Raw genomic sequence first — 24,273 nt, 5'->3', positions numbered from 1 at the left:
TGGGGATTGAACCCAGGGTCTTGTGCAAGCACACTACAACATACCAACATACACATGTGTTTACAGGTCAGACACTATTATACATGCAAGCATATATGAATACAAACATATATCCATGTTATGTAGATGTCAATGTATGTATCTCTATATGTATATGTGTAAATATGTTTGTTTTATCATATATATATATACACACATGTACCTATCTATGCAGATATAAGTATGTACAACTAGAGAAAGATTGAAAAAGAAGAAAATTGTGAGATGAAAGGTAATAAAGAAGTTATGAAAACTGACAACAAATTCTATGTAAACTTAATACATAATTAAATTTAAATTGTAAAATAATTAGTATTAAGAATAATAGGATAACTGTAACTTGGATACATAAAGATTTAAAGAGCAAGAAAATGATCAATCTTTAAAGTTAAAGAGTCATATACTTTACTGCTTTTTAAAATTTAATAATATAAGAGCTACCACAAAATTAAGCTACAAATAAGCTACAAATTGAAGATATTAGCAAATTGTGTCATTCCAAGAATTTGGAATAATATATATATGAAGATTCCCCTTAGTCAAAGAATGACAAGCAACAATCTAATAATAACAAGTAAGTATATAAATAAATTTATTAAACAGATGCAAGTATAAGGAATAATGTCTAAAAACATTTTCATTAATAATTGGGGATGTGTGCATTTTGGTAGTTTTAAAACTTTCACAATTTTGTGACATTTTTGGATGATCCTTTCATCCAGAGCTGGATCTCTGTCTCCTCTTAAATCTGAGTGGACTTATAGTGACTTCAGCCATTCAAAAATATTGATAGAACCTATGGTTTGCTACTCTGGACTTAGGTCATAAAAGGCCATGACCATTCACACTCAGTCCTGTGATGACTTTGTAGCAGGTCTCACTCCCCTGAGATGACTGCACTGTGAAGAAGCATGTGGAGGCATTTAGGTCTTGAAGTCTCAGTTGCTTGTTATCATCAGTTGTTTAGAACTTCCTACATAATGTCATGGGTGTTACGGTTGTGGAATGATCTGAATTAAGGATTCACGTGAACAGTGAATATAAAATGGTTACTCTTTTATGCAATTAAGTTTCAGGCTAGTTTGTTATGCAGCAAAATAGTAATAGTGATAGTAATTATAGTAATAGGAACATGCTTTGAAACAATAGTATTTCATATCCTGTGTATTGTTAAAGAATAAATACTGGTATTCCCTGTTTTGCACTTGTATCTAAGGAGAGATGGAGAAAATTATATTCAAGAGTAGATTTTTAATAGTGAAAATCTGAAAGCAGTTGACAAGAAATGTGTAGGTAAAATTTGCTTTATTAATACAGTAAGTATATGTCTGGTATGCAGTAGGTAATTTTAATTTATTGATTAAATCTATGGATCAATATAATAATACATTAAATTTAATAAATGTTCCTTAATTGTCAACCTAGATTATGATTTAAAAGCAGAAGCTACATAACATGTTAGCATAATTCCATCTGGAGAATTTTTAAAATACCTTATTTATTTGTGTGTGTGTGTGTGTGTGTGTGTGTGTGTGGAGAGAGAGAGAGAGAGAGAGAGAGAGAGAGAGAGAGAGAGAGAGACAGATATTTGTGAGGCAGTGTTGAGACAATCTGGTGACCCAATGGATGTGACAAGCTAAGAGGGGAGGGCTTATAAATCTTTAGATCCAAGTGAATACAGGTTGCCTTCATTGGCATGTGATGCAAGAAAAAGACCATGTTTTGAGAACTCAATGGTGAGCCTGTTGTTTGAATATCAATGTGGTTTATATTTGGGGCTTTAAGAAGGCTATATGTGGTTTGTAGAATGTTCCAAGGAAACCATGCAGAATAGGATCAATACATGGGAGGGAGCATTTGAGAATGTCATTGTCCAGGACAAAAAACAATGATGATTTAAATGTGATCCTGATTTCCTTGAGACATTTTAAATAGGAATCTTCACAATTTAATTCCAGCCAATTTTTATTGAGGATCTACTGGATGTCACATTCAACCCTTTAAATTGCGGTAAAGGCTGGGACTGAATCCCTGAAATTCTGTTTTCAATATATGTCAAATTCTCTGTAGCATCAGTAATGTACCACACTCTTTTCTTATTTCTGGCATATCACACGCTTCATTTGCCTCCTGTGAATACCTTGTCATTCTCATTCTCTGGCCTCTCTCGTCCTTACATCAGGTCTCAATGTACATGTCTCTTCCAACAGGGAAGACTCCCTGACTCATTACCCTCCCTCCTCAGGTTGGAGACATTCCTCAAAACAGACTGTATCTTTGTCACTGGCATAACCTTCTGCTCAATCTGGTGCCTGACAATAGGTATTTGGTAAGTGCTTGTTAAATATTAAATGTTGTTTAAGACATAGGTCACGCACACCAGGGGCACATCATCAAATGTTAGTATAGCACAGTTTGCTTGGATCGCCTCTGATGCTTTATGGCATGTCCATGTATCTCTTTCCAGTTGATTATAAATAACTCAAAGTTCAGGACTATAGAATTTCCTTTTCTGGCCTTGCCATCTTTCCTACCACAGTGTTCAGATAATGTGTACAGCATTCATTTGAACGATATTTTAGGCTACTAATGAGATCAGTTGTTTTGCAATCTATGTCCATATTAACTTTTCTACAGCAAACCTAATGATTTGTTTATTTAACTGAGGGCTGATTTCCCCATTAGGGCCTATTAGCACCTCAAAATTGGCTTTGTAAACCTGGTAAAACCTGATGATTAGCAGCAATTACTAATTTGTTAGATCCTTTACGTCAAATTTAAATAGAGGAGCGGAACACTTCAAGGTAATGGCTTTATCTGGTTATGATTTTGGAAAAAGGGCAAATTTTCCAAGATAATTTCTCAAATTCCTATGGCTGAGAGATGATTCTTATATTCATCATTTCCTTAGATTTTGAATTATTTTTGCTGCATTTTCATAAAACAAACAAACAAAAAAAGACTGGCATTTATCTGAGCAGTGAAAATTAAAACCTGTAAAGAATTAGTTCTAAATTTGTGTTTTACTATTAGAGATAGAGATGGGCTGGGTTGGTGATTTTCTTTCATTCTTACTTTTTTTTTTTTTTAGATGTAGTCCTCTGTGCTTGAGAAAGTGATGGAGGGAAATGAGAGTGAGAAACAGAACAGTTGACTGATGACCTTTTAAATGGATCAAAACAACAATCTATTTATATCTACGGGGAATGCTCATCCCTTTGAAGGCTTCTCACAGCCTCTTTATCCTATGTGGCCTTTTTAGGTGTTCTGTTTTAATCCTGATCTAAATAAAGAAAGTAAATGCTACACAAGATCAAATTTACAGTCTAGCTAAATGAGCAATCCATTAGGTTGGAAACTCAGTAGAAGCTGCATTGCTGTGGCCATTGATTTCTATTTCCTGGCATCAACTTGGGCTGGTATCCATTGAGCAGAGGCTCCTGTCAGTATATCCTTTCCTCACCTATCAGCCCCTCCTGGAGAGCCCCAGGAGGCCTCTGTAACATATCTCTTTGTAGAATCATCACTTTGATGGTGAAAACTTCAATGTGACTCCAACAGGGTCCTGAAGATTCTTGTGTGTTCACCATTTTCATCACTGATAGAATTCTTGTTGTTTTAGAACCTAAAACCAATGCAAAACAGGACCAGTGTAAGTAAACAGTGCTGAGATTTCATTACACCACTATCTCAGACATTTAAAATGTATGCTAAGAAAGTTTGGGTCAAGTAAACAAAAGATAAGTAGCTTTCTTTTTAAAAATTCACTCACAAGATCCATCTTAGTTTCTGCCATTGTCAGAAAGTAGAATTTTTTTTTTTAAGTGGAGTCATTGAAAAGAAAAGCACATAGGGCACAGGCTGTCAGGGAAGTTTTATCTCACCAGGTTGCTCGTTTTGGAAACTCAGACACCTAATGGAGCTGAGGGAAAAATCTTTCTTTAGGTCGGTAAGGGAATATCAGGTAGATTCCTTAAGTTGTGGATTTCTTTCAAATTTTTGCCCACACTGAACTGAAAGAGAATCTCAAGCTTTTAATAGGCCCTAAAGAAACAGAAAATAATAAAAGCAGAGTTGGGAGCATGGTGGTCAGATGCCTTATCTTTCAACTGAAGACATTCCAGAAAATGAGGAGAAGTTCTGGGAAATTAAGCCAGTGCAAAAGCATAGAGGACTAATGCCTGGAAAACTGGGACCTGTGGTCACTATAATTACAAGGAGAGGACAATTAAAAATGAAATGCTAACAGGATCTATTAGTCTGAAGGACTGGAGTTTAGTTTGGCATACAGTGATATTTATTTGACAAATCTGATGAATAAATATGAAGCCAGCCTCCTATATTAATGTGGAAGGTGAATAATTTGATTGGAGTTATTAAGACCATTAAAACTGATTGCTTTAAGATTTGTTGTTATTCTGTTAGATTAAAAGATAAATCAATGTCAGCTTGTTCCCTGGCCCTCCCAACTAAATCAATCAATGACTAACTTAGTGTGTGCCTTCTGTTTCCAGTCATTTTGGTTTCATTTTTACAGGCTGATTTTTGCCCTTGAAGTTACTGTTAGTTGAATGCATGTAGAATATGAGCCGATGTCACTTCTTCCATTATAGTGGCTGAAACTTTTTATTCAAAAAGGTACAGTTATTTGCTTGGTGGAATTGAGACCTTGCACATCTTGAAGCCACTTAGAAGAAATGTGCACATGATTTATAGAATAAGCAAACAAAGAATGACCTTTCCTGAACTGATTAACAGTGCTATTCCTCAGAATGGCAGTTTACTATACATTCACTCTTACTGAACGACGTTATAAATGTATATAAGGTACAATACAAAATAAAAACATGAAAATATAATGGGATCAAAATAAAATTTGAATCAGACTCTTAGTGCTAGTAGTATAGGCAGGAAAAAGTAAATTATTTTCCCTGAGCCTTTCTTTATTTCCTAGGAAAAAAATTATGGGAAATTTAAGAAGGTCATGGAAAACACTATTTCATTTTTATTTTTAATATTAAAATATATTTAGTTTTTAATTATAAATATTTCCATACATAATAAATTGATACCTGCCTTTAAATGGAGTAGAATTCAATTAACTTAAAGACAATGGAAACTAAGATAGACTTAGATGGAAAGAAATATTATTTTATTATTATCTTTCTGACAAACTCTGTTTTTCCTTTGGTGACCCAGAGAACTATGTGACCAAAAGAGATGAATGATATAAAACCATTTGGAAATCAATTCTAACTTGTCAGGTTGACCACTTTTGTAGCAATAGGAAGCACTTAGAAAGAGCATAAAATTTCAGTTTTTTTTTAATTTCTATATTGTAATGTGAGATTCTTTTAAGTCAGGAAAGGTATTTAGAGTGGTTGGATTATCACACTTTAAAAATGTACATGCAGATTCACATTGTGGTAATAAATACCTTTCATGGGGATGATAAACTTATTCACCAAAAATAACAATCCCTCAATGTTGATATATTGGTTGCTGTTGGTGTTTAAGTTCCTTGAGGGCTAACCATCTTTTCACATCTCTTATCACTTGGTTCTCTGTTGAGTAACAGAGCTGGGGAGTGCTTTCTAAAAGCAATGTAAATATATAAAACTGAAATGCTAATATTATCCTGGAATCAATGAAGTGTCATTGTAGTCATATTACTTTGCTTGTTTCTTTTTGGTTAAAAAGCAGAATCATGTGAGGTTCCTCTTTTGGAGGAAATTCTTCAGAAATCCATGCTAAATATGTTCTTCCGTACCTCTTCCCCCAAACAATATTTAATTTACCACAGCTTCATGCTCATGATGACATTTAATAAGTATTTCTGGTCTATAGTTGCACACCGAGTATCTTAAAGTCAACTTGATAATCTTCCAGCACTGTTCACCAACCAGTTTATTTTAGTATAAAGTTAAGTTTTTGAATTTTATTTAAGCAGTTCTTTTTTCCATGAATCTCAGTAAGTGTAAGTAAATATAAGGAAATGCTATTAATGTGGGGAGAACTATTGCTACAAAAAAAATTGGGAAGTAGTCAAATCTCTTTTGTGCTCTCCCCACACTTCCTTTGGGCACCCCTCTCAGTGGTCAAGGAAGCCACTGTTTCCTCATTGCCCAGGCTCCTTCCTATGAAGGCCAGGAACAAAGGAAGTGCATATTATACTTTTGTACTTTAAACAAAACCATGGAATTGGCAATTTTGAGACAATGGATACTATTTTACGGCGCATATGGATGGTCCCAAAATGAAAACATGACTGTCTTTTAAGATAACAAACCTATTCAGACAAATAGACAAGCTGACCTTTGAAGAATCCTCAGTTAATATGATCATCTTTTATTTAAAACCCTTCACAATGATCATCTAAAATAAGAAAGCAAAGGTCAAACCAAGGCTATATTTTAAATGTTCATTTTTAACCTAAAGCTATTAAAGCAAGATGAAATTTAGAAATGACCCACTTTTTCCAATATTCACATATGAGAACAACTTATGTTTGAAAATATGGATGGTCAATATGATTTTTCCCTGGATGAGTGGGGGAGAAAGCTGCTGTGGATTTTTGCAAAGTATCAGAGCTTGGGCATGGAAGAGAATGTCAGAGCTGCTGCAGCAGATAGAAAGATATTTCTGTTTCCTTGCTGATCTACATTCTCTGTTTCCAGTGTCCTTAAATGACATGAACCATGCAGGGGTCTCTATCTCATCTGGTGCATGGCTCAGCTGGCTTTCTTGGGAGCTCAAAAAAACAGAATGTATTGTCATGTCAGAGATACAATTGAGAGATAATGTATTTCTCATAAAGGGAAGGAAAAAATTTAAAATGTGTTGAGCATCATTCCATTTTTCCATGGCATGAAGGCATCTTGGTACTGGAGAAAAACTATGAGAAGTAGAACCGAAGGTAGAAGAATAGTAAAAGACTAGTAAACCTTTTACATTCACACTCTTCCAAAATATTTCAAATAACTAAATGAAGCGAGTTTCCTTAAGAAGGTAGCTTCAAACAAGAGAGGGGTAAAAATCTTTTTTATGTCAGACAACACGTCAGAGGAAAACAATCAATCCTCTGTCCTTGATAACAATAACAGACTGACTTTAAACAGTCCTAGAGCTCAGATAAGAATGTGCAAGGTTTATTCCTATAAGCATAGAGAGGATTCCTCCTTATTCATCTGTCAGACTCTTTGATATTTTTCTGATGTTTCCCTGGTGAACATTTTTCCTTTTAGAAGTTTTTATTCTGAGAACAAACTTCTTTTCTTTTAAGTGAAATGACTGTAATAAAGTGTGCAGAATTAATCACTTAGAAGATTGATATTCTCAGGATTAATGTCCTTTCTGTAGCTATGTGGTATGATTAAAAGAAAGAGAAAGAAAGGAGGAAAAGAACAGAACAGAAAAAAGACAAAGAAATACTCCCATGCTTCTTTTCTCTACTGACAGTACACTGACCTTTACCAGAGGGGACTTCCCAGGATAATTACAGGGTTCTTTGAACCTGAATCATTATGTTTTCTATTCTACTTTAAAATATCTTGTTTCCCCCACTCTTTCCTAGAAAAAAAAAGATGCAAATAATTTGACAGTACATTTCCTAGAAGAATTCGGAGGTGGTATTAATAAAGTTCTTTTGCAGACCAGGATAGGTTAATATGTTGGTCAGATGTTTTTATCATTGTGAACAAAATACCTGACAAGAACAACTTAGATGAGGAAGTTTATTTCGACCTCAAAATTTCAGAGTTTCAGTCTACAATCTTTATAGCTTTGGGCTGAAGATGAGGCAGAACACCATGGCCAAAGTAAGTGGTGGAAGAAAGCTGCTTAGCTCATGGCAGCCAGGAAAAAGAGAGCAAGAGTGAGGAGCCAGTGACAAAATATCCCCAAGAGCTCATGTTCCAGCCATGCCCCACTGTTATCCAGCCTACCTACTGTTATCATTCAAAGGATTAATGCATTAAGTGGATTAATGTGCTGATTAGGTTACAGGTACCCTATTCTAACTGTTTCACTTCCAAATATTCCTGCACTAACTAACACATGAGCTTTTGCAGGGGACACCTCATGTACAAACCATAATAGCTAGGTTACACCAACATAATAGACTACCTCCACATCATATTGGTTTAACAGGACAAAATGTACTTTTTCCTAAGCTTATATGTTCCGACAAGAGCCAACTGAGGGAGTTTGCTATACACAGTCATGGATTCAGGCTGGCAAAGATTCTACTATCTCCAAGCTGAACTCTACAGAATAGGTGTCTTTGTCTCTACAGACAGAAGAGAAAACTAGAAGATATTGCTTTGGCTATTGAATAGTTGACTTAGTAGTGGCATATATCATTACTACCCAAAGCCATTGAAAATTACTTGTATAAGTAAGAGGACTGGGAAGTATAATCCTGAGGTACTAAGAAGGAGAAGAAATATGAATATGGTTTTGTTCTAGAATATTCAGTGGGCTATTCTGAAGACATAAAGTTGATTAAAATGAGATTATGTCACGCCATTGAGGAAATACAAATAGGAAAAGTAGACTATTGCTAGATTTTAGTGGATTCTGTTGGGTTAAAGGACTTGAATCTTATCAGCCATGATACCCATTTGTTTTTGAGCCTCAGAATTGTTTGGGTACCATTGTAATATCTTGAGGATTAAAGCACTGTCATTTAAAGTGGAAATAAGGGTAAGGATGGAAGAAATGAATTGGTGATAGACATTCAATGCAACTTCCTCCAGGATATCAATAGTTATGACTACCTTTTCTGACAATTTTGTAGCCATCACTGATTTGGTTTAAGTGTTTTATTCATTTTCCCTTATAATTTTCCTATTTCCAAATTTGACCTTGATTCTCCCTCTCTGCCTTTATCCTCACAGTCAAAATTTTAAAAAGCAATTTGTGATTTTTATAAGAAATTACATTTATTAAACATGAAATGTTTAATAAAGACAATGAAAGTATAACAGGAGTTGGATTGGAAATTCTCTGAACAGTGAAGGAGAATCTAGAGAACATGATTTTGAGTTCAAATTATTGAAGGAAAATTTGGGGTTAGCATTTGAAAGGGTGGATTAGTTGTTATGGTTTGGATATGAGGTGTCCTCTTAAAGCTTGTGTGAGATGAGCAGAAATGTTCAATGGTAAAATGAAAGGATTATGATGTAAACTAATCACAGGATCAATTCATTTCATGGATTAACAACTCGACTGCATTAATAGTTGGTAGCTGTAAGCAGATAGGGCATGGTTGGAAGAAGTATAACACTAGGAGTTTGCCTTGGGGATTATATTACTCTTTCTTCTTCCAGGCTGCCATGCCCTGAGCTGCTTTCCTCTGACATGGCCTTCTGACATGATGCTCTGCCTACACTTTGGGCTCAGAACAATGGAGTAGGAAGACCTTGGACTAAACCTCTGAAACTGTGAACAAAAGAGAGACCCACAGATGAAAAGTGTGAGCTTGTCCTCCTCTAAGTTGTTCTTATTGGATATATTGGTCACAGTGATGCAAAACTGACTAATACAGTAGTCTACATGAAATTATTTGAATAACAGCACACTCCCCTTAGTTAAATCTTTGTTTTTTGTATAGTATTAATCTATTCTTCATGATATTACAGTTGTCTTTCTAAAACACAACTGTTCTCCTTTTTTTCTATTATAAAAATCCTTTGATCATCATTATGTTGAATGGCATTTCCCAAAATGTGCAAATAATGTTACTTCACAAAGATGTTTGATGGTCAAATACATGGGCAAATATTAAGTCATATGAAGAGAAATAATATGTTTTCTAGAATTTGTTAGGTAGAACTTGTTAGGTAGAACTTGACACAGGCAACACTATTTTGAAACATATCCTCTATCTTGAAACAAGAGTCACCTCGAGGTCCCTGATTCAGCTTGACCTAAACCCTAGGCAATGCTCCATTATCATGAAAAGAAAATCCAAGAAATATTCCACCATCATGCAAAGGAATCCCAAGAAAGGTAATAAAGGTAATTGTTATCTGGGACTGAAATCCTGAAAAACATCTGGTTACTTATAATGGTGACACCACAGGGATCCCTGACAATCGCTAGTGATAGACTAACTACAAACATTCCTCCCTCCCTCTTTCCCTTGTTTCTACCCCAGGCTGTAAGGAGAAGATGGGTCACAGTCTCCACTGGACCCCCCTCCTCAGGTTCATCCTGAATAAACCTGTGTTACTGTGGAGCCACCTCTCCTCTCTCTTTATTTCTTCTTTTGCTTCATTCCTTACAGAATTTATTACTAGTAAATTTCTAAGATGAGGAATACTAGACAATGTTTTTCAAAGCTGCTTGGCCATAGAACTATTGTTTTTCATTGTAGATGTTCTTTAGTGTTAAATGGCTGTAAGGACAGAGAAAAGGAATCAAGGTGTATACCACTCATTAAATGTGGCACCTATGGTCACCAAAATATGTGTGTATGTGTGTTAGGAAGTGGGGTGCTCCCTTCACAAAATAAGTTGATTCTTACTATAGATATCAGATGGTGTTCTCCAATTCAATTCAACTGTGATATTACCTGTAAATCATGCCAAGTCCCACAAGTCAAGTGCTCTATCCCACAAGACATTTCAGATACCAGTTGTAAGTGGTATGTTATGACTAACTTACTATGAATAATAAATTTCTATGACCCATCCCCTTCTGGGGTTTAAATAATGTGATAAAAGAGTGCATAAAACTTGAGGAATCACTTATGGAAGAGAGCACAGGGTGAGGTCTGGTGGAAGAGGAGCCGAGCTTCCATGCTCTTTCCAATGCACTGTCTTCCAGGAAGCTTCCCAAATCTTGCCCTTTGAGTTTTTACAGAAACTTCATTACATATACAAGACTGATAAAGTCATTGATATTAGTGATCAACTTAATTTCAACCTTCCTGCATCCTGAGAAGTGGGAGGGTGAGGCTGAAAAGTGCTAACATTCTCATCATATCTTGGTGTTTCTTATGACCTGCTGCCATTCTTCCAGAGGTTATCTAGGTGCCACCAACCACAGCTATCCATCAGCATATGAAGAACATGCTTTCTCCAAGGGTTTCATGAGCCTTAGGTCAGAAAATGGGCATGAAGACCAAGTACATCTTATACTATTACAGTGACACAATGCAGACAAATTAGAAACATTGTTTGTAGAGTTTTGAAGTTGAATTCTTCTGTGATTTTTAGTGAAATCGAGACTAAATATTTCTTGATTCCTCCAGGAAAGATTCTAGTATGTAAAGTGAGAACCCTGGTTTGTTGATGGTAGGGGGAAAAGAAAGATATTTAAAGTGATAGAAAGGGGATTTGACATATAGAGTTAACAAAACTCTGGCCAATCATATCGAAAGGTCAGATTTTAAATGTTTCTTACACAATTTAAAACTTTCATATTTGCAAAATGTTTCATATTTTATAATGCATTTCCACACGGCTTTTATTTGAGCTTAACAGTAATGAACTTTTCAAGGACTCTAGGAGATAAATATTTCACTGAAATAGACTGCCTGATGTGAAAACCAAATCAACAATGATCCTCCCATTAGGGGATAACCGCATTAACATTTGGCTCTATTTGCTTCTATACATACTATGATACATTATGTTTTTCAAAGAAGGAGTCAAACTGTACATTTAGTTGTGTACTGCATTGTTTTCCATTCAAATGCTTATTTTATGCATTTTCTCCACAAAATTAGAATTAGAATTCTATTATGTCAATATAATAACTTGGGAGCAACTAATATTTGTACAATATTTTTTATTCTCATACAATTTTCCTGTATGTATTCAATTGTGTTTAGGCTTCTCAGTATAGGTTAATGGGTTTCTTGAAACTAAGTATTGTGCACCACTCTTGAAGATCCTATACTTCATGTTCAATACTATAATTTTTGATTTAAGAATTCTTATTTCCTTCTCAGAATTCTACCTGCTCTTTCCCTTATTCAACTTTTCATAGAAGCATTTATTTGAAAATATGTGAGGAGTTGGTAGAATCTCTTCATTCCAATGAGGAAATGCCTCAGCTTTTTGTGAGCTCATTTGTCTCAACTGATGGAATTTAAATCTGTGGTTATTGAGCATGGTTACGACTATTTCCTTTCCTTTAGTTGTATTTTGTTATTAGGAAATCTCTCCTTTCTAGTGCCTTCCACATGGAAGAGTGAAGAATAATTCTAACTTATAATCAGCAAATCGTTTATGTAGTCACTTTCTCAGGCCCTTTGGGAGATTATCTGAGGTGATAGCAGTACAACGTTAATGAAGTATTACAAACTGCATTGCAATGTTTGCATAGAACAGATAATTTTGAATCCCTAGATTTATGTTTCAAATGATGCCTCCTCTATTTGGAAAGTCTTATGCTCACATTAACTCATCACTAAAACAAGTTTGTACATGAAATTAATGAATAATTCCTTTAAATTCTAGGTACTTATAAAGAATTTTAGTCTTGCAAGCTTTAATATCATGATGTTGAAATAGTAGAAACAGGAGTGTACAGTAGAAGGAAAAATAAAAGGTAATAAAAGTAGAAATGACAAATTTAAACTTTCAGCAAATAAAATTGAAGCCAAGTTTTGTTAAACTTATCAAACAACCTTTATCAGATTCTGTCTTCCAGACATAGAAAAGCATACAAGCATTCTCCCTAGTGGGACTTACGAGAATCCTGGGGTAAACCTTTCAGTTTGATTTTAAATTCTTGGATATTAGTGTATTTTCAATGTTTATTCTCCCTTTTCCCCTCCATACACTGATAAATCAGTGGTGGGCACCATTTTTTTTTCCCTAAGTCTTCCTTTGACATAAATTCTGTACTTTCTATGTATTCCATTTCTTTGTGCATATTTAAAGGGCATGGAAATTGATAGATATTTTGAAAATAACTTGGGTTTTGTTTTACTTTTGTGAAGAAGAATGGCTATCTGTAGTAAATTCCAGAAAAAAAAATGACTCAAGTGACTTTTAAAAATCTTCATATATTAAAATTCATTAATATTTATTTTACTTTAATTTTTACTGAATTCATAAATTATAACTTAATTGGAGCCATAATAAATGAATTATGGAAGCCAAGATATTAAATAATGTAAACGACATCTGATATGAGAACAATTGTCTCTGAACAACAACAAAAAATGTCTAAACCTATAGATAGAAATATTCCCTTCATTTAATAATCTCCCAAACTTACTTACAGTTTCAAGTTAGGGTACTTTTTAGAATACATTTAAGTTAAAATGTTTCAAGAGTTTGAAGTGGGAGCCGCCAGCCATCCATGCTTCTCTATGGGAAAAAGTGACAAAGGCTTTTGTATTTGCCATTTTGAAGACTGACAATGCACTATGTAGGATAGCTGCCCACCAGAGTGAGGCCACTGCAGAGAGAGATGGGAGAGTAATGAAGTTCTTCTTTCTTTGTAGCTAAAGTTCTTGTATATCTTATGTGATCTTCACAAATATCCAGCTGTCGATTTCATTTTATTATTGTGAAATGTAGATGGATTTATATTACTCCATCTGCATTAACTTCTTAGAGTTTTTTGTGACCCTTAAAGAGAGTAAAACGATGAGTGCATGGCATGGAGTCATATGGAGTAAAATTGTTTCATTTAAGTGGCCATTCATTTCATTCATTCAGTAAGCATTTATGGACAAATCTTAGGTGTTGGGTACACTAAGCAAGATCCTAAAAAAATGAAAAAGTAAGTGTCTCCTTTAAGAAGGTCACAATCTGTGGTATAAGTAGAGCCTACATGAATAATTGAAGTTTCAGGGAAAGTCAAAGCAGCTGTACAAAGTCCTCTCAGATTTCAGAGGAAGGTAAAAAATACTCCTTCTTTGAAAATACAAGACTCCAAAAGGTGAAATTTGAACTCATACTGAAAGTGAGTATAGACTTGCTACGTAAAAGAGAAAGGAGAGACATGTCAGGCTGGATATACAGTACCAAGCAAGCTATTTCCTATCTCTGGTTTACCCAGCCTGGCATGTGAAGTGTAGTGTATGGTAGCAGAGTGGCTAAAGTTTAGTGTCTGTGTTTCAGGAAGGAAGGAAAAGAATGAGCTATTAGCTTTGGGTATATTTTTGGTGAAGTCAAAGAATTTTGATTTTATTCTGTACGTAATAAGGAGATGTAGAAAGTGACATGATCAATTTTTGAAAAATGATCAGTTTTAGGAAAATAACTTAGGGACAGTGTTGCAGGTGGGTTTGAGTAGAAAGAAACAACAGCATCAACGTCAGTTTTGAAGTCAGTTGCAAACTCCAAGGTGAGACATAATGAGACCTTCAGTTAAATTCTGGGAGGGAAGGAGGTGACAGAAGAAGGTAATGATAAAATAGGGTTATTCATTTAGTAGCTAAGAAGAACATTTCTTGTTGAAGGATGACAAATTGTATACAGATTTTTTTTCTTTAGACTGTGATTTGAGACAATATTCCAAAAAATAGATTGGTCATTGAATAAAAGTGATGATATAGAGAAGAAAAATGAGAAGGAATATAATTAAAATATCAGGACATTAGAAGATGTGTGTGTTTGCTTCTTTTCAGAAGGACACTGGCTTGTCTATGAAATGGTCAAAGCTGAGTTTCAGCTGTGTTGTAACAAACAGGCTGATGTGAGCTTTAGACACACGTAAAATATGTCACTTTTTGGACTATCCTTCTGAGATGGATTCAAGAAGCCACCAAGTAAAATGGGTTTATACTTTAAATTACAGTGTGACACATTTCCCATTTAACATCAGAGAAATATTTTCAAGAGTAAAAAGTCTTGTTTATGCTTTACCACTGAATTTTCATTTAGGCAGAAAGGTCTGCAGAAGCTGACTTCTACCTTTCTTGGATCTGGGTAGCTCTGGGTGCTTAAGCACAAAAACAAAATAATAATATATATATAGCATCAAATTGTTTACTACCAGTGGGATCTGCTAACATTTCCATTGTCTCACTGAGTTTTGCAGTGAGGCTGAGCCAGGAAAGCATCCCAGTCAAGTGCATTTGACTGTTGAAATGGAGGCAGATAATTGCAAAGCTAATGTGTGACAAGCCTGGCCATGAAATAATTAAATGTTATTCATTATTTTTTTATTGTCAAGTTATTTGAGTATTATCAATACAAGCACATGTCTACATAAACCCTATGGAGAAAAATCCAGAACTTTTTAATTCAGGAAACTACTTGAATTCTGATACTATTTGCCAAGGGAAGATATAAAAATAAATTTATTTTTAAATCCTAGGGAAACCATTTAAACGTGGATATCAAACTCCTATTTTTATCAGTATCCTATTCCTATTCACCCATTTTATTCCAGCTCTTCATCTGGGTTGTTAAGATTTTGCTAGCAAAATGCTATTCCTATTACAGAATTAGTACAGATGCACTAAATTCCTGTAACTGCATGTTTAATCCAGATGATGATCTAATTTTCCTCACCCTACACTGAGTTCTTCCAGCTCCATGTTTTCTTTAGATCTCTAAACTTGCAGCAGGAACTCAATGTGTATTTAGTGGGGTTTTGTTGTTGTTGTTTTGACACTTTTAGTTACATAAATTTGAGTTGAGTTATGTGGCACATTTCTGTAATCTCAGCAACTTGGGAGGCTAAGGAAAGAGGATGGCAAGTTCAAGGCCAGCCTTGGCAACTTAGCAAGACCCTGACTCAAAATAAAAATAAAAAGGGTTGGTAATGCAGAACAGTGGTAAAGTGCCTCAGACCTCAATCCCATTTCCTAAAACCAAACAAACAAATGTGTCTGAGTATTTTGTATTACATAGCATTGAGGAATGTATAGTATAGCACTTTATTTTTCACCCATATAGTAAAACACTTAATAGCTGACAACTTTGGTTTATGAGATTCTACAGTGAAGCTTTCTCTCAGCCACCTATAATGGAGCCTGGCACATAGAGCTCTCTTAATGTTACTTCTTGCATCATTTTGTACCTTTTAAAATTTTCTCAATGACTCAAATCCTTGGCCTTTGAAATGTGTTTTGTTAACTGGAAAGATGTAAACAGCTTATTTAACTTGACCTTCAAATGTTCCTTCCATTCTCAGTCCTTCCTGTGGACAGAGCACAGCCTATCAGTATCTGCTATAGCTGGGAATTGGCATCTACCTTCCCCCAGCTCTTCTCTCTCATGATGCCAGTCATGCTTCGTCAATACTGACAAGCAATTATTAGTCTTTGTTTCTTTTACACTGTATATTGGCAAAACAATCATTGAAAAGAATTGTAGAGGTAGACACCATTATCTCTGCACTATTGCAGTAACACAGCTTTTTAGGCTTGCTGAGAATATCCATTAGTTTTGTTCTCTTATCTTAAAATGATTCCTTCTTTGCTTTGTATTGCTTCAGGAGTTGCATATTTCACCAACTTCTGCCACATTAAGAATAGATACCTTTATTTCTTCACCAGCTGAGGTCTTTTTCCTACTTGCCTTTGTACTGTGCTTAAAGGCATCCTTGGTACATTTCAATTCTAGTTGTATTAGCTGTAATTTGGTTACCTTTAAAAAGACTATTTGATTCCTATGAGCTTTTTTTCGTCATCTTTATTGGTCTGGCTTCAGTTTATTAAGGCAGATCATCCTGAGTCGCATCCACATAGACCACTCGTGTACACAGGTAAACAAGAACTTTCCTCAAAATAGAGCTAAGGAACTCCGAAAATTTTGATTGTATCAGGCCTAGGAAGTTGTGCAAAATTCGCTGAGTAAAATTATTCTTTCAAATTTTTATCATAGTCTCTCATGATCTGCATTTCTTAATGTTATTACCTACGGAAATAAGCAAGGACTACCCCCAAATAGTTACAAAAGCTAGTTATTCAGAGTTTGCTACTGCAAGGGAGCAGCCATAGTCTCTTGTGTTTGACAGAGACTCAAAGACACACAGGGGATAGAAGAGCTTTATAGTGACAAAATAAAAAAGGCTATAGCAGTCCCCAAAAGTCAAAGGTCAAATGTTTTCTCTGATATGTGGAAGCTACTCCAAAATTAGGTGGTGGTCGGGGATAAAAAAATATAGAAGAAAGATTGATAGAGGAAAGGAAGGGGATTAAAGGGAGGAAGGAGGGTTGGGAAAGAGATAGAACAGTGGAATGAATCTGACCTAACTTTCCTGTGTTCATATATTAATATACCACAGTGAATCTCATCATCATATCCACAAGACACTAATTAAAAAAAAAACACTATAAGTACATAGCAGAAAGATTAGTAGAGTAGAGGGAACAGGGGAGGGAGGAGGAGAGGGAATGGGGAAATACTGGGAAATAAATTAGAGCAAATTATGTTCATGCTTTCATAATTTTGTCAAAATGAATCCTAATGTTATATAGGATTCAATAAAAAGAAAAAAAATCAGATAGGCTTCAAGTACCTAACTGTAGGTAGTTGGCATGGGAAAGCTACAGGTAGGCTACCTAGAAGCAGGACATTCTATATGATTAGTTAAGGCATATATTTGCCTTTTTCTAGTTGTTCTTGGGTTGGGTGTGGGGCAAAAAGTGAGAAAGCTGAAAGTTTTTGATCAAGTTCTTGGGAATCTTGTGATTTTAGTCTTTAAAGTTGTTATATCATTATAGTTGCACATAAATAGAAACGAGAAAAAAAATCTTTAGAACAAAACTTAACTCCCTGGGTGCAGTGGAACGCTCCTATAATACCAGCAGCAACAGGGAAGGACAAGGCAGGAAGATCACAAGTTCAAAGTCAGCCTCAGCAATTCTTATCTCAAAATAAAAAACTTATAAGGATTGGGATATTTCTCAATGGTAAAATGCCTCTGGGTTCAATCCCTAGTCCCCCACCCTCCCTCAAAAGATAACTAGTTAAAAATTATCAAGACAGTGTAAAATTTTCGGAAGTGATAAATTTGAGTGCTTGCCAGAAAGGTTATTTTGTATAAAATATGCACAGTGATGCAGGAGCAAGAACATCTCCTTGGATGGTGAGATGCTGTGCAGACAGAAGCGTGGGGCAAGAGTTTAGTTCCATCATAGGATACCATTTATTTTGAGAAGGAAGGTGGCCCAAGTTTCAGAGGTCCCCTGTGAGAAATGAGAATGGTGATTACCAGGATGTAAAGCTGCTCATTATATGGTATTTTGGATTCCTTTTTTGTCCTGCTTACATTTCCTGCCTTCAAGTTGGTGTAAAGAAAAATTCAAAGTTGGTATGTAAAACATTTTCGGCTTCTTTAATCTTAGCTTAGAAGTGGCTCTTGATTAATGTGTTTCTAAGGAATGATTGAATCTCGTGGCTGTTCTGACTTTCCTATTTCACCCCACTCTCTCAGATAACTGATTACATTGCAGTATTACAAAATAACCAAAAATAGCAAAACATTTTTTTTAAGAAATTGAAATGATAACTATTATATGAATCTGTATGAGTCTATGCTCTATTGCCTTACAGAATACCTGAGACTGGTTAATTTGTACAGAACAGAGCTTTATTTGGTTCATGGTTCTGGAGGCTAGAAAGTTTGGGAGCACAATAACAACTGCCAGGAAACTTGTGCTTCATCTCATGGTGGAAAAGTGAGAGGGCAAACAGGCATATCTCCACATAGGTTTTGAAGGGGACAAGCTGCATTGACACTATAGCAGAACCATTTTGAATGGTACCTGGTAGATGGATTGGTGAAGAAAGTTGTCAGATGCAATTGATTAATATTTCATAGGGGTGAAAATTATATTATGTAAAAATTCTCTTTGCAGGAAAATATTCTCAAAAGGGAATTAATTTTAGTATGTATTTCTGTATGTTATGTAAACTTGTAATTGAAATTTTGTCATAGCCATAAATTCATTTGGCAGTTGTGGATATTAAAAATATGATTGTACATGTTTAATTATATATATCTTTCCCAATGGCAAATTTATATTAACTATATTGATTGGTCAGTAATAAATATTAAGAATGAATAGATGAGGATAAGTTGTGAACTCTTTCTATAATGTTAGGAAGATAAGCTTTTAGTTACTTATGCTATTCCAAATTTCAAATAAAATATGAGCAACTTGCTCAGAGTTACTAATTGTCCTTCTTTCCACTGTGTTTTATCACAAAAGGAGGTAGAAAGAAAAGACATCCTATTATTTTGATTGAAACATTTTGCAGGTGAAAAATAAAGATTTCAAACTTAAGGGTTTTTAGTGCCAAAAGAGTTCCTGAGTGAATACTCCAAGGATGTGAAACCCATTGTGCTCAGTTGAAGGATCTAACATTCGTGGTGTTTTTGTACTTGGATTGGATTATCGATGAAATGGGGAAACTAAAAGGGGAGGAATGAAAGAAGGATAGAAGTAGGGTGGGGAAGATGCCCATAAAATGAACAAAAGAACTGAAAAAGGTCTGCTTCTAAAAAACCCACAGCCACAGAATGAGCCAGATTCATGGGGTGATATTTAATCTGGGCCCTTTCTCTTTGTTCTTGCTCCTTTCTGGTTCAGTCATTTTGATAAAATCTTTTTCAATTCTTTTACCTTCCATGGATTCACAACAAAAGATGGCAGCTAGGCATCAGCAATGGGCATACTCATTGTTCCTACGTAAGTGGGAATAATTCTCACCTTGAGCACATGGAGTATTCCTTTGAATCACAACCTCTCAAAAGTTCCCAGGGATTATTTGTACATCTTTATGCTTCTAAAATGTGAGAGAATTTATCTATATGTTCAACCTGGCTCTTACTTTATGTTATGTATGGTAACCGAGAGTTTGAAATCAGACTAAACTGGGCAGACAAGTAAAAAATGAAAATTAAACAAACAAACAAACAAAATAAGCAAGAGAAGCAAACAAACAAACAATAAAACTGTAAATAAATTATCTAGAGGAAGACTTCAGCGTGGCTCTCTTCACCACTCATAAGTTAATTTTCTTGGCTACGCTGCCTTCTTTTTCTACTATTGTACAAGCTCAAATTAAAATATTTATTTTGACACCAAAACTTGGTTTCCTGAGTTTCTTGACTAAGTACTGACTGTAAAGCACTTTGGCCAATACTATCCGACAGGATCCTTATGGAGCACCCTTCTCTCCTCCTTATTTGGTTTTCTTATCTGTAATAAAATTCTACATCCTCAAAGAGGAAATTAGTTTCCTTCACATTGACTTCTAGCTCCCTGCCTTCATTCATTAAATTGGTCAGTTTCATTTATTGGCTGCCTTCCTGTGTTGGTCTCTATATAGATACTGGAAGATCTCAATGAACAAAACAAAGATACCAACTTTCAATTCAGCATGGGGGTGTGGAGGAAACAGGTAAAAAGACATACATTTTAGAAAATAAATTATAGAAAATAAGAGAATGTGAAGCATGCAATGAAGTAAGTGCATGGAAAACCTGGTGAGATGGGGCCAGATGCTGCCCTCAACAGTTCGGCTCACACAGTCCTCCAAGAGAATGCAATTCTGCAGTAAAGGCACGAGAAAGGCAGGGATGCAAGATCAATGAGAAAAGCATCCCAAACAGAGGAAAGAGTGTAAACCCTAAGCTGGGAGCATGACTGCCATGGCAGAGGAGCAACAAGAAGCCAGATGGGATGATAAAGGGATCAGAACAGAAACGTTCTCGGGAACCACATGGATGCTTCTCCTGACTGGTGCTTTTGCTCTGAATGATATTTGAACTACTAGAGGATTTTGAATAGAGGAAATCGTAATCTTACTGTGGTTTACAATGGTTTCTGGCTGCTATTTGAGAATCCACCCTAGGGAGGCAAGGGGAATGCAGGAGAGCTGAGAGGAGGATACCGTGACTCCAGAGGACACGAGCAAGGACCAGGGTATGAGGGTTCAATGCGGTGAACGGTGGTAAGACTCTGGATCTTTTCTGGAGTGAAGTCCAAAGGATTTCCTGAAGTGATCGAGAATGAATAGAACCAGACAATACCAACTGTACCTCCTTTTCAGTATTTCACCACAACTGAGCTAGAGTGCTTGCAAGAATCCTCTCCTTCCAGGAATGCTAAAGAGCTTGCTACGTGGGCTCTCTGCTTTCACTCCTACACAGCTACATTTTATTTTTACCACAGCAGCATTAGTTATCTTTTTAAAACTTAGGTCATTAAAAATCTCTATTGAATTCACATTATACTTAGAAACATATTATGCCATTAACATGTATTTGAAGTATAAAAAAAGGGAAAAGTGGTCAGACTATTCACCCATCTCTTTGACCTTTTATACAGTCTCTCTCCTTGTTACTATGCTTCAGCCACCACTTGCTTTGTTGTTATTTCTAAAACAACCCCAACTTTTATGTTCCTTAGGATTAATGCTACTCTTTTCCATGAAAAGTTCTCCCCCAAGAGTTTTCTGTGATTCACTGTTTCCCTGATTGTCATTTCCTTAAATGTCACTTCCTTTGAGGCGCCCTTTTTTGAATCTGTGACATCAACTCCCTCAAACTCATGTTCCCCTTTTCTTTGGCCTCGAGCTTTTCTGGATCCCAACAGACCATGAGTAGAAGTGGTGCATATAGTTTCCTATTAATCCTCCCACCTAGAGTCCTTCACAGTCTTTTCACTTTCCAGTTGGCTGGAAGGCAAACAGTCTCGTGATGAGTTTGCAAGATACACTGATGCCCAAAGTCAAAGAGAAGATAATGAAGATAGCCAGAGAACAAATTCACATACTATAAATAAAGGAACAACAATAAAACTGAAAGTTAACCTCCTAAGAGAAACAATGGAAACCAAGAAGAGTACAGTGATATCCTCGTGGGTGGGGTCTAGATGTTTCCTCACTAGGAATAAATGTTTTCAAACTTTCAACAAGTTTTTCAGAGACTAGGAAAAAAAGTGAGAAGTTTCCATCTTATATTATGAACTTGGTGTGTCCTCAAAGTATGTCATGTAATCCATAATAAAGAAATAGTAAAGATCAGTCTGTCCATGACCACAGATACAAAAATACAAAACACTACATTAGCAAATTGAACCAAGAAATGTGGATAAAGGATGACAGATTAAAAAAAAAACAACAACTTGGGTTTATTTGAGGAATGTAAGTTATTTTAATGTTTTAATATACTTAAAAATAATTACTGCATTAACAGAACAGAGAAGGAAAATTATTCTTATCATCCTAATATTTGTAGAAAAAAATATTTGCTAAATTTCAACACCTATAAAATCAGCCAGACACAATTGTGCACACCTGTAATACCAGAAGCTCTGGAGGCTGAGGCAGGAGTGTAGCAAGTTCAAAAGCCAGCCTCCAATTTAGCAAGGCTCTAGGCAAAATAAGAAATAAACAAAAATGTGTGGGGATGTAGTTCAATGACAAAGCACCCTGGGTTCAATTCCTAGTACCAAAACAAACGAACCAACTAAAAATCATATAGCAAAGAGTAAAATTAATCTGATAATATATACTTGCAGAATACATACAGATCATATAATTAATGATAAATTTTGAATGCATTATCTGAAATCAGTATGAAAAAAAATCCACCATCATTTCATTCCTTCAAAATTATACTGGTGGTTATAGTCAGTGCAAAACAAACAAGCAAACAAATAAAAATGAAATAAAAATTTAAAAAATTAAAAAGATAACAAATGCTCAATAGTAAGTTATTAGTGTGTGGTTAAAAAATTCAAAAGAATCTCTATATATATGCTATTTGAATAAGTAAATGAATATAGCAGAGCTTCTAAATTTCAGATAATTATAAAAATAATTTTGAGTTTTTATGTACCAGCAAAACATAACTAGAAAATTAAACAATACCAACCTCTCCATTAATGTAAAAATAATCCTTTATCTAAGATAAATCTAAGAAAAGATAGGTAAAATTCAACACAAAGCACTATGTTATTTTACAAAAAAAAAAAAGAAAAACCTGAATAAATGGAAGTTTTCAGTATGGTTATTGACTAGGGAAGAGTCACAATTTTTTAGAGTCCATCTGTCTCAAGTTGATCTACATACATAGTACCACTAAAAATTTCTACTTTTTTGTATGATCAATACAAAGAAAGAAAGAACTATTTCTTAAATGTACATATTTACTCAAAGTAGCAAGGAAAGCCAAGATACTTTTGAAGAATAAATATGAAACATCAATTTGTTGTTGAAAGGCAAGACAGTAGTTAAATTTGGGGAGGATGGTTGGGATATTAATTGGAGGCAACAGACATGGATACCATACTTCTGTGCAGTTCCTCTATTTCTCCACAATAGTCACTGTTAACTGAGCTCAGTTGCTATTAATTCACTGGCACCCTATTTACAATTTGTTTACTAATCTGCATGCATGTTATGTTCTATAAGAAATATTACAAATGGATCTTATATGTGTTCCTCTATTTAATCCTGATTTGGAAAAGGAATTGCAGAAGCATTTTGATTACTATTGGAGGATATGAATATGAAGTTTTACATGCAATAACATTAAGGAAATACCATAAATTTTATGTCACAATTTTATTGTTTTTGGATTGAAAATGTCTTCATTTTTTTTACTGCAACATTTCTAAAGCTATTTAGGGTGAGAACCACATGGTATCTATAATTTCTTTCAGAATGCTTTGGTAAAGCAATTTCTGACAAAAAATGGCAAAATATTAACTGCTATTGAAATTAATTCATGTTTTTATTATAGTATTCATTATATAGTTTTGAATGCTTGAAAACTTTTATAACAATCATAACAATTACGGAAGATTCTGGACTAGATTATTTCCCATAGAATACTTGCCCCATTTGGGTGATTATTATTGTTTATTGAATGTCTGAGTGAAAGAATGAAAGCCAAATCAATTTTACTAAGCAACAAATAAGATTAAGAATTATTACAACCAAACATTTTCTTTTTTAATTTAAGAGATATGAGAGACTTTTTTTCAGGAGTAAGCCAGAGTATTGTATAATTTTTTTAATTATAATTTTTAATACCCATTTTCTGTATAAATTAATGTGTTTCAGCGTGTTATTTCCATATATGCATTTATCTTTCTTTGCTCATATCTTTGCTCATATCCACCCTCCCTATTGCCATCTTTCCCCCCTAACTCTTCACCCTCCCACTGGTCTTTTTATCCTTTATTGAAAATCCCTATTCTATATTCAGATATTATATCATATTATATTATATAGTTTCCACATAGGAAAACTAAACATATTGAAAACTTTTTAACCAACATATCAATGCAAAAGT

General features: G+C 34.9%; 1 protein-coding gene across 6 annotated transcripts in view; it reads left to right on the top strand.

The window, feature by feature from the left end:
- LOC144366018 (uncharacterized) overlaps positions 1 to 24,273 on the top strand; it is a 248,072-nt gene that overhangs the window by 83,325 nt on the left and 140,474 nt on the right. Inside the window, exon 3 of one of the 6 annotated variants that reach the window (XR_013424814.1) lies at positions 9,369 to 10,465. The exons of the other annotated variants lie outside the window; for them this stretch is intronic. The gene's annotated coding sequence lies outside the window, so the exon portion shown is untranslated. Of the gene's footprint in view, positions 1 to 9,368; positions 10,466 to 24,273 lie in introns of those variants that run through there. 6 annotated transcript variants of the gene reach the window in all.

Source organism: Ictidomys tridecemlineatus, chromosome 8 (genome assembly GCF_052094955.1).
Source record: "Ictidomys tridecemlineatus isolate mIctTri1 chromosome 8, mIctTri1.hap1, whole genome shotgun sequence".
NCBI classification, from domain to species: Eukaryota; Metazoa; Chordata; class Mammalia; order Rodentia; family Sciuridae; genus Ictidomys; species Ictidomys tridecemlineatus.
This window is presented reverse-complemented; position numbering and strand designations above follow the sequence as displayed.